The sequence below is a fragment of the Phyllobates terribilis genome, unplaced genomic scaffold (genome assembly GCF_046119375.1).
Source record: "Phyllobates terribilis strain yellow unplaced genomic scaffold, ASM4611937v1 Scaffold_1__5_contigs__length_1240528914, whole genome shotgun sequence".
NCBI classification, from domain to species: domain Eukaryota; kingdom Metazoa; phylum Chordata; class Amphibia; order Anura; family Dendrobatidae; genus Phyllobates; species Phyllobates terribilis.
The window spans coordinates 224459937-224470317 of NW_027362761.1; the positions used below are offsets into that span (position 1 = coordinate 224459937).

The following is a 10381-nucleotide window of genomic DNA, read 5'->3' on the forward strand; positions in this document are numbered from 1 at the left end:
GGAAAAACGCATGCGGATTTTACATGCGTTTTTCCCGCCAGGTAGAAGCGGTTGTCAAGCGTTTTTGCATGCATTTCTGCATGCGGGTTATCAAGCGCTTTTTCAAGAGATTTTAGCATCACTTGGAAAAGTGCTTGACAACTTGGTCACACTATATAAATCCATGCAACCAGCATGGACTTATATAGTGTAATTTTTTTTTTTTTTTTTAATAAACTAAGGTAAAAAATAAACATTATACTTACCTTCCGATGGCCCCCCGGTCTCCTTCTCCGCTCAGTCCGGTCTCCCCGGTGGTGTGAAGGACCTGCGATGATGTCATTGAGTCATGTGACAGGTCACGCGACTCAATGACGTCAGGTCCTCACACCACCACGAGCCGCCCAACACACCGCACACATTGCTGAGGAGGCCGGGGGACATCGGAAGGCGAGTATCTTTATTTTTTATTTTAAAATTATTTATTTTTTTTACAGTTTCTATGGTACCCGAATCTGGATGAGAGTCTCCTCTTCTCCAGGCCTGGGTACCATCCGCACACTGAATCGCTTCATATCCGCATGTGCACATGTAGTGATGCGGATATGAAGCGTTTCAATGGAAGTCAATGGTGGCAATTACGCAGCGTGTCCGCAAAATTAATGGGACATGCTGCGTATTTTTCCGCAATGATAATTCGCATCGGAAATTTCCGTAGCATGTGCACAGCATTGGGGACCATGGGGCACGTATTACCAACCGTTTTCGCTGCGGAAATTCCGTGGCAAAAAACGCTTGAAAAAACGAATAGCGGGCACGCAGCCTAAAGTGAATGAGAAACCTGAAGAGTCATGCACACTGAGTATTTTATACTTGCAGATAATAATCTGTATCATGTCAATTCTCTATGCGTTTTTTTTTTTTTCTCTTTTCCCACCATTAAATGCACTGAAGCAACGCATCAAAAACGCAACGTTTTTTTGAGGCTGTGTTTTTCTGCCAAGAGATGCAGAAATTTCTGCACACAAATTACTCAACATATGCACATACCCTTTTGAATGCAGCTCACCTGCTCTGCGACCAAAATGCTGCGTTGTACAGTACAAGCAAAGTGGATGGATTTATTGAGATCCCATGCACACTGTGCTTCTATTTGGCACCACGAAAATTCACTGGATGTGCAGATTTACGAACCGCAGCATGTCAATCTCCACAGAAATTTCCTTAATAGAATGTATAGGACGAGGTAAAGCCGAATTGTTCAATGAACACATGCAGATTTACCTGCAATTGGACGAAGCGAAACTACGCTTCGTCCAAAGCGATGCTATAGCCTGATCGTGGCCACAGCCTTACCCATTGCAACCCAAATCAATTTTAAAATTAAAGCCTTACATAATGGTTTGATTACAATCCTAAATGATTGGAAAAGTAGAAGAACAAATGCTTTATCTATAGAAGCATTTTCAAAAGGACCATAAAGATAGAGAGAGCAGAAGGATCTACCATAGAACACAGGTAGCCAGGTGTTATGTACATGTACTAGCCAAGACCAAGAGAACAATATGGAGCTTTCAGAATGCATTAGTGCTAAAGACAAACCACAGAACTCCATTACTAAGGATATGTGCACAAAACGCTGCGGATTGAACGCAGCACACTTGCGCTGTGTGCAATCCACATCGTTCAATTAACACATGCAGATTCACCTGCGAAAGGCGCTTTAAAGCATGCTGTGTTCAAAGCGTTGCCCATACTGACCGTGTGCACATACCCATACAAGAGGCCACAACAGAACTCAGAAGCCAGTCCAGGGGTAGATGTGCACCATTTCTCACTATAAACGTAATTAAAATAAAAATGGTTGACCACAGGAACGCACCAAGGAGCTAAAATAACTCATTAAAATTGCACTAGGCAGCCAATTTGATAGCGGCCCTCCTCCCCCACATGCTTGCATTTCAGAGATTTTTACTCTATAAGATAACATACAATGAAAATAATTTGGAAATCTTTTATAATTCACTTGTTAAGGTTTGGGTTGCTAAAAAAAAAAAAAAAAAAATTTGCGACTTCATCATTGTGTGATGACACACACACACACACACACACATACATTGTGTCAAGTCGGCTAATCAGAAGAGGAGTTTGGGATGCTAGCAGATAGGAGGCTGTTTGCAGGGCTCCTGTTGAACAGGCACAGAATAATGTGGCCACTGGGCCAGGTTTCTGCATACTGATGGGCAGCACAGTGGCTCAGTGGTTAGCAACGTAGCCTTGCAGTACTGGAGTCCTGGGTTGAACGGCCACCAAGGACAACATCTGCAAGGAGTTATGTTCTCCCTGTGTTTGGGGGTGTAGGAGGATACCAGAGTACCCGGAGGAAACCCACGCAAAGACATGAAAGGGAATTTAGATAGTGAGCCCCAATGGGGGCAGTGATGATGTTGCCTGTAAAGCGTGGCGAAATTAATGGTGCTATATAATTAAAATAGATACATCTTTAGTTACAAGCAGTTTTTATTTTGTCCAATGCATCTAAAACGAATCAACTCCAGAATAGTGAGATCTCCTACTTCTATGCATCTCCATAGTAACAGACTACAACCTGTATTGTCTGATCCTACAGTCATATTGCCATCAGTTTCCTATGTCCTACTAACATATATTTGGCAAATTAAGAAGTAACAGATGGAAAGTAGTATTCCTTCGGACTATACAGATTTTGTGTGTAGTCTCATTGTCTGTATTGTAGCTCAAAACAATAGGATCGTTTTAACCCCTCGTGACCAGACCAATTTTTTAAAATCTGACATGTGTCACTTTATGCAGTAATAAAGCTGGAATGCTTCAACATATCCCATTGATCTTGACTGTTTTTTCGTGACATATTGTACTTTAATAATCGTAAATTTAGATTAATATGTTTTACATTTATAAAAATATCAGAAATTTGACAATTTAAAAAAAAAAAAAAAAAAAAAATTAGCAATTTTCAAACTTTGCATGACTATCCCTTTAATCCAGATAGTCGTACCATACAAAAAACATTAATAAATAACATTTCCCTCATGTCTGCTTTACATCAGCACCAATTGTAAAATGTTGTTTTATTAGGTTTAAAAATGGAACAGCAATTTTTCATTTTTTAAGGAAATTTACAAAACGTATTTTATAGGGACCTGTTCAGTTTTGAAGTTACTTTGGGGGTCCTATATATTGGAAACCACCCAAAAGGGATACCATTTTAAAGAACCGCGCCCCTCAATTTATTCAAAATTGCTTTCAAGTAGTTCATTAACCCATCATGTGCTTTTCAGGAATTAATGCAAAGTGGCATGACAGGAATGAAAAAGTTAATTTTTACAACTTCTGAACAGGCCGCTATAGTCAGCAGATTCCAAGGCCGTGATTTGGCCATGAATTGCCATGGAAAAACATCAAGACCACACAATCAAGATCTCAGGGTGCCGATGGGGTTAAAGAGGGAGTTCCCACAGTGTGTTAACCATCTAGATTCTGTAGTCACTATTGACAGCAGCATTTATGAGGTTAAACATGCATGGTCGGTGCCAACAAGGATCGTGGCTGATGCAGCAAGTTGTCAGCTATAGTGTACAGGTGACAGCTACAGGATTGTCACCTGTCTGGGGACGCTAGTCTCTTCTATCACAGGTCAGTAAAAAAAAAAGATGTTTTGCCAGTCACTAAGGGGTTAATTAGGACTATCAGTAAAATTGTTCTCTTGTTACACCAACATGAAATATCTTGTGTAATTCTTTATACAAGTCCTGGACAACCCCTTTAGAGTGTACCTGTCATTTCACGTGCGTCCATGAGGAATACCACCATTTCTGTTAGACTTGTATTGTTCACCAGTTTTTCCCCCATGTAGACTTCAGCTCTGACCTAGTGGGTGAAGATGAGCTATAATAGTGTCTGTATATAGAGGCAGAGAGATTCCTACTCTGCCTATGTAGCATCTTACAACAGTACTGAGCAGTGTAGTTAGGAATCCAGCTCTAGGGTGAGGATTGGGGGAGAGAAGCGAGAGAAAAAAAAAAAAAAAAAAAAAAAGACAGCTGCACAATTTGTCCCAGCCAATTCCATTCTTCCTTCCCTCTCCAGCTGTAATTTGATCCCTCAGTGAGCTGGCAGCCCATCTTGTTTTAACTAAGATTTTTAAAGAAACTTTTCTACAATGAATGAGGAGTTCAGAAGGCAGGAAGAGAAAAAGTCATTTAAGTGTGGGGAAAAAAAAAAATGCATATCAGATGTTACATGTATTACACATTTTCTTAGGTTTGGTTAGTTTATGTAAAGTTTGTTGAAACAGTGACCATATAATATAGTCCAAGTTTAAATTAATCAAACATGCCCAGAAGTAATCTAGGCCAAGTGGCATACAAAGCAAGTGTTCATTTATGGATTCACAGAGGCACTATGATGCAGATGCAACTATTCTGCACAGTATATTAATATGAGATTCAGGATGGGAAGAAGTTTTCAATACCATGATCAGAAGTTTAGAAGAAGCCTGTACAAATGTGGTTTGACATTTAAGTATACAATAGGAAATGTATAAAATTATTTTATTTTGTAAATTGCAGCTACCCAAACATGAATATTGTTGCCCTCACACATTGGCTAAAACTATGCAAACCACATTGGTCGGTGCAGCTTTCAAAGCAGTTTTATGGTTAAGCGATTACTGTATTTACTATTGTATAGTATATCAATATACTATTGATTTATACAAGAAATGTAATAAGTCATGAGAAATTAGCTTTGTTTTGCAATTATGAGCCACTGTCTCCTGAACTCATCAACAACTATGAGGGGGGGCGCGCTCAAATCAGTCTTTTCCAAGCAAGATGGATTCAGACTGAGGTGTCAGGTTACATCTCTTATTACAGTGGTGCTCGACTGTGAACCCTTTAAAATGTTTCATATTTTTGAATAAATCTGACCTAAAACTACATCATATTTTCACACAAGTCCTAAAAGTAGAGAACCTAATCAAATAAATGAGTCAAATACACAAGACTAACATTTTTTTTAAACAGGGAAAACAATCCAGTATCACAACTGAGTAGTAGAAGTATGTGAACCTTTGCTTTCAGCATCGGTTTGACCTGCATGTGCAGTAATAACTGCATCTAAATGATTCTGATAGTTATGAATTAGTCCTTGGAGGAATTTTAGCAGATTACTGACTACAAAACAGCTTCAACTGTTATGTTCAATTTATGGGAGAAAAAGCTATCGCTTCACGTCCTTCCACAACATATCTATAGGATGAATGTAAGGACTCTGCCTTGGCTATTCCAAAACTTTAAAGAAGTTGTCCACTACTAGGACAACCCCCCTTCTCATACCGCACCGTTTGGCCCTGATAAAATAAAGCTGTCGGCACTCGTGTTGCCGAGGCTCTCATGCTGTTCTGACATGTCAGCCCCACACCCAATCAGCGCTGGCGTCACTGTCTCCGCCTTCAGAAAAATCAATCAAAAGGAAGTTAGGACTGCGGCTGCTCTCAGACTTCCTCTTGATGTGTCACTGTTCCCACCATCAAACTAGTGCTGATTGGGCGCAGGGCTCACGTGTCAGAACTGCACGAGAGCCCCGGGAATGAGAATGCCGACACCGGTTAGGGATATAAATAGGGAAGGTGGAGCCAGGCAGTTCAGTTCCTCTGAAGAGTTCCTGCAGTAGAGAAGCCTGAGAGAGGTTAGTCTGCAGAGGAGCTCAGTCTAGTTTAGAGAACTCGGCTAATAGTTCAGTAGTGGAGCACGAGGCTCCTGCTAGCTAGATTCAGGGAGCTCAGTTAGAGTTTAAGGTGTGCCGGCGCCATAAGATCGGTGAAGCTCGGCAAGCTGCCGTTAGTGTGAGTAGCCTAGTGAGGGCCCGAGCAGGCCGAAGGCGAGTGGAAAGTTAGTACGTAGGGGGCAGAGGAGCTTAACCAGCTCACCCCGAAGCATTACCGGACACCGGGTCCGAGCTTACCGGGATCTCTATGACCCAGTAAGGCATAACCGGAATCCCTGGAGAACTACAGGTACCAGGATCGCTAAAGTGCTGATACGTAACAGAGCCGGGAGACACACAGGCCCAGCAAGCTGAGGAGCGTGTATTCCAAGAGAAGGCCCTACCACAAAGTCAGCCAGCGCAGGACAGAGACAAAGTTAGGCCTAGCTCCAGGCAGGTCAGAAACTTACTACGCAGAGACAAGAAACAGGAGGCCCTACACCCGCTCATTGGGGAGGATCCAGATATGCACCCTTCACCCTACAGTGCTCCGGGATGTGCCCGATTTTCCACCAGTAAAAGGTACTGAAGTGCGCCACCTGTGGGGAGCTATACCATCGAGCTGCATTATCATCGGCCTCAGTGGACTGCGCAGCGCTTGTGATTCTCACCAGAAGCCACAGGTGGCGTCACAAACTTTTATAAAACTAAGAAACCTATTATCCCCTTTTTAAAGAGTGACCCCAGGGTACAGGCCCGGGAGCCGACCACCGCGACATCCCCAAGGCCAGGCAAAAGGCCCGGGTACCGAGTCATCCCCATCCCCTGGGCTGGTCACATGAACCATGTTCTCTTGAGATTCATGAACAGATGTCTTGACATTTTCCTTCAGAACGTGCTGATATAACTCAGAATTCATTGCTCCAGCCCAGATGCAGCAAAGCAGGCCCAAACCATATTACCACCATGTTTCACAGATATACTTCTATTTAGTTTATAAGCTGTAGTTCAGTATTTTTCTCTCTCTAAGCATAGCTCTTCATATTTAAACCAAAAAGCTCTATTTTGGTCACAACCATCCCCAAAAGACTTAGCAAATAGCCTTCTGACTTGTCCAGGTGATCTTTAGGCACCAATGTTCTCTTTGGAGTGCAATGGGCTTTCTCCTTGTAATCTTAGCATGCACACCATTGTTAATTGATATCCTAATTGTGGACCCATGAACATTAATATCGCTAATGTGAGAGACCTTTAGTTGCTTAGAGGTTACCTTGGGTTCTTTTGTAACCTCGCAGACAATTATACACCTTACTCTTGAAGTGATCCCTGTTGGTCGATTGTGGATTGTTGCGGGTACAAACTCTTTAGAGTCTGTATTATAACCTGCTGAGCATCAAGAACTCTTTCGGAGTTCCTCAGAAAACTCCTTTGTTCGTGCCATGATACACTTCCACAAACGTGTTGTGGGAAGATCAGTCTTTGATAGATGCCTGTTCTTTAAATAAATCAGGCCCACTCACACCAGATTGTCACATCCCGTTGATTGAAAACACCAGACTCCAATTTCACATGTGATACTGGATTATTTTCCTAATTAAAAAAAAAAATACAGCATAATATTTTTGACTTTTTCATCTGATTCCTTATCTACTTTTAGGATTTGTGTGAAAATCTGATTGTTTTAGGTCAAATTCATGCAGAAATATGGGAAATTCTGAAGGGCTCAAACTTTCAAGCACATCTATATTTCAGAGAGGGGGAGGAAGAATGAGACATACTCATAGCATGAGACCAGGTAGATGGAGCTGAAACTTCAAGAAACTGTTTTAGCTCACTTGAGTGCTGGATTCACAGTTACACAGCTCGGTACCTTTCCAGCTGTATAATGTCCATTCTGCAACAGAGAAAGCAGAGCAGGAATCCCTCATGTCTCTGTGTGTACTGGGTATCGGAGACATATCAGTTGGTCTCCACCTACCAGCTTTGAGAAACTGAAAATAAGGGTGCAGTCAAATAGCATATAAATAGGGCTGCAATACTCAGACTAGTGGCTTTGCTGATCTAAGTGTGAAAGCTGCATAGAAATATATAAATTGGCACGCTTGGGTGAGCCTCTAGCCAATCCATACATTACTGTCCGATTTATACAGCCGTCTGACTGTGGTCTTAGAGACAAAAGTCTGCATAGAGGAAAACTAGAGAAAAATGCAAGATTCTAGTTATATAATGACCATAAATGGTGTTAATCCTCACGTCCACAAAGACAGCTGCCAATTCTGAAAAATTATCTGAAAAATTCATTTGAACTATAAAACAGTTTTTAGGTGATAACTAAACATATAAAAAAAAAAAAAAAAAAAAAAAAAAAAAAAGGTTCCCAAACACCAATTAGAGCGTGAAAGGAATAGGCCTCTGCCAAACACCTCTGGCAGCAGATTACCACATAACAGGATCATGCATTAGAATGCAACATGGAATTGGGAAGCCCGCGTGCAGATTGGATAAACATTAATTCCCACCGGATTTGGAAGGTTCCGCCAACAATAAAAAAAAAAGTGTATTGAGGAGGGGAGTGGGGATGTTCTGCTCAGAAAACTTATCGACTCCCTAAGTCCACAGATCAAACCAGACGTATTTATCAACAGCACGTATCAATAAGCACAAGATACAGGATAGCGAACACTGTAATGATGTCTAACACGCGTGATAGAGATACTAGCAGCCATGGGCTTGTTAAGTAAAACGCTTACCTTTACCATATACCTGGCTGCTCCACCGGAAAATCGTGGAGACAATGAATGGCTTGTGTTGTGTACCTTAGTAAACAGGGCCAGAAAGTTTGACAACTTACAGGACTAGTCACCAGCGCAACCCCAACACTCGGTGCAGCCGACACCTGACCACGGCCGCTGCTTATACAGATAATTCACCACCATCTATAAAGCCCACCCAGCAGCGCTCAACCGGCATCCTTTACAAGGTCACATGGAATTCTTTAATAACAGCAATGACAAAGGCGGCATTCAGTGATGGCAGACGACATTCATTCATCCAGCAGAGCAGGTCTCATTCAGTATTTGCACCATTCTAGGAGGTGATCACCAGCAGCACACAGGGTCTGCCAGCAGGTTATGGTGCATCACTGCACCCCCAATCCCAGGGATGTGAAGCCCCGCTGGCTCCAGGCCTGCTCACTCCTGGCATTCCTATGCTGCCACTGCGCTGGGCTCTTACCCTGGGAATGCCACCTCGGCTGGCGGATCCACAGCCCCGTAGGCAGCAGCAGGCATTGCTAGCAGGCAGTGTCAGCCATGTTGTGTGCCGCTCCAGTATTTACAAACCTGCAGCAGCAATTCAGCCCTGTGGAGGGAGACGAGAGGGGGAGGGGGCGGAAGGCAGCAGACAAAGGAAGCCAAAGCCCGAGACACAGACAAGACTCCCAGCAAGGCTGCCCCGTATCCCCGCCTCAAGTGTCTGCTGCCCCGTATCCCCGCCTCATGTGTCTGCTGCCTCCCACACACCGCGCGGATCCCTCCGGGAAACAATAGCGCTCTGACGTCATACACTCACCAGCCAGCGTGACGTCACTGACCGGAGGGGAACACAAGGAGGCGTCGCTGCGCGCCAGGGGAGAGCTGGAAACAAAGGCCCGGGGCCCTCAGCAGCCCTTACCTTCACGGGGGTCTTCCCTCCAGGTGCCCCCGGTGCCGCCCCCTCCTCCTTTGTCAGACGCCGGGATTTTGTGGCGGAGCGGCTCCCGCCTCACAGTCCTCTCCCTGTGAACTTCCAAGCCCTCCGCTCAGACACTCCAGTTCTCTTTCTCTCGGCCCCCTCCCCCTTTTACACACTGCCAGATTTAGAGCTGGCCGCCCGTACACACTGCTGTGTCTCTCCTGCAAGGACCAGGCCTCGCCTTCCTGCCAAATAATGATCCCATCAGCTCTGGGCCCCTCCTCTCTGTGTTGGTGCAGGAGCGAGCTGCGCGCACGCGCACTGTGAGCCCGCTCTCCGCCGCGGTACGACTCAAATGCGCATGTGCGCGTGCTTCTAGCGCGGCCAGAGCGCGCTTGATAGACGGAGAATCCTAATAGGTGTGTGTGCATCACTGCAGGCCCGGAGGGATGGCTGAGGCGGCCACTACGCTTTGGAAAGTATCGTTGTTGGTCATGTTGCCCTGTGCACAGGACATCTTCTCAGCCCACCAATATTCACACAGTTGAGGACCCTCAGCATTGCTCAGCACAGAGGGTGCACTGTAGTGATGTCATCGCGCCCTCTGCTTTAAGATGTCAGTCACAGAGCTCAGACCCAGTGGAGGAATGATGGGAGAGAGAGTGTCATCTGACTGCTCCTTCTCCCATCATTGGTTTCAACTGTACGGGGGAAGGCCAGGTGCCAGCCCCATGACCGCGTGGTACACCGCTGCTAACCACGCGAGCCCAAAAAGCGTGTGACATCACGGCTGTTAGGTACGGTGTCCTTTGAAGGCCAGAAAACTTGTTTTGAGACATAGCAGTTGCTCTTTGTCAGGTAACGCCCGAAGGCCCACCCACATGGAGGTGACATAAAAACGGAGGAAGTAGGAGTACCATAACATCAATAATGCACACATGGCTGTATTAAAAGTGCAATGGTGCTAAGAATGGTGTACCAA

General features: G+C 44.3%; 1 protein-coding gene across 5 annotated transcripts in view; it reads right to left on the minus strand.

Annotated features, from left to right (window-relative positions):
• The window catches only part of SPIN1 (spindlin 1), a 66608-nt gene extending 56856 nt beyond the window's left edge, over positions 1 to 9752 (minus strand). The window contains exon 1 of one of the 5 annotated variants that reach the window (XM_073671002.1): positions 9400 to 9752. The gene's annotated coding sequence lies outside the window, so the exon portion shown is untranslated. Of the gene's footprint in view, positions 1 to 8961; positions 9263 to 9399 lie in introns of those variants that run through there. The other 4 variants (XM_073670999.1, XM_073671001.1, XM_073671003.1 and 1 more) reach the window with 4 other exon arrangements.
• Positions 9753 to 10381: the final 629 nt, after the last annotated feature.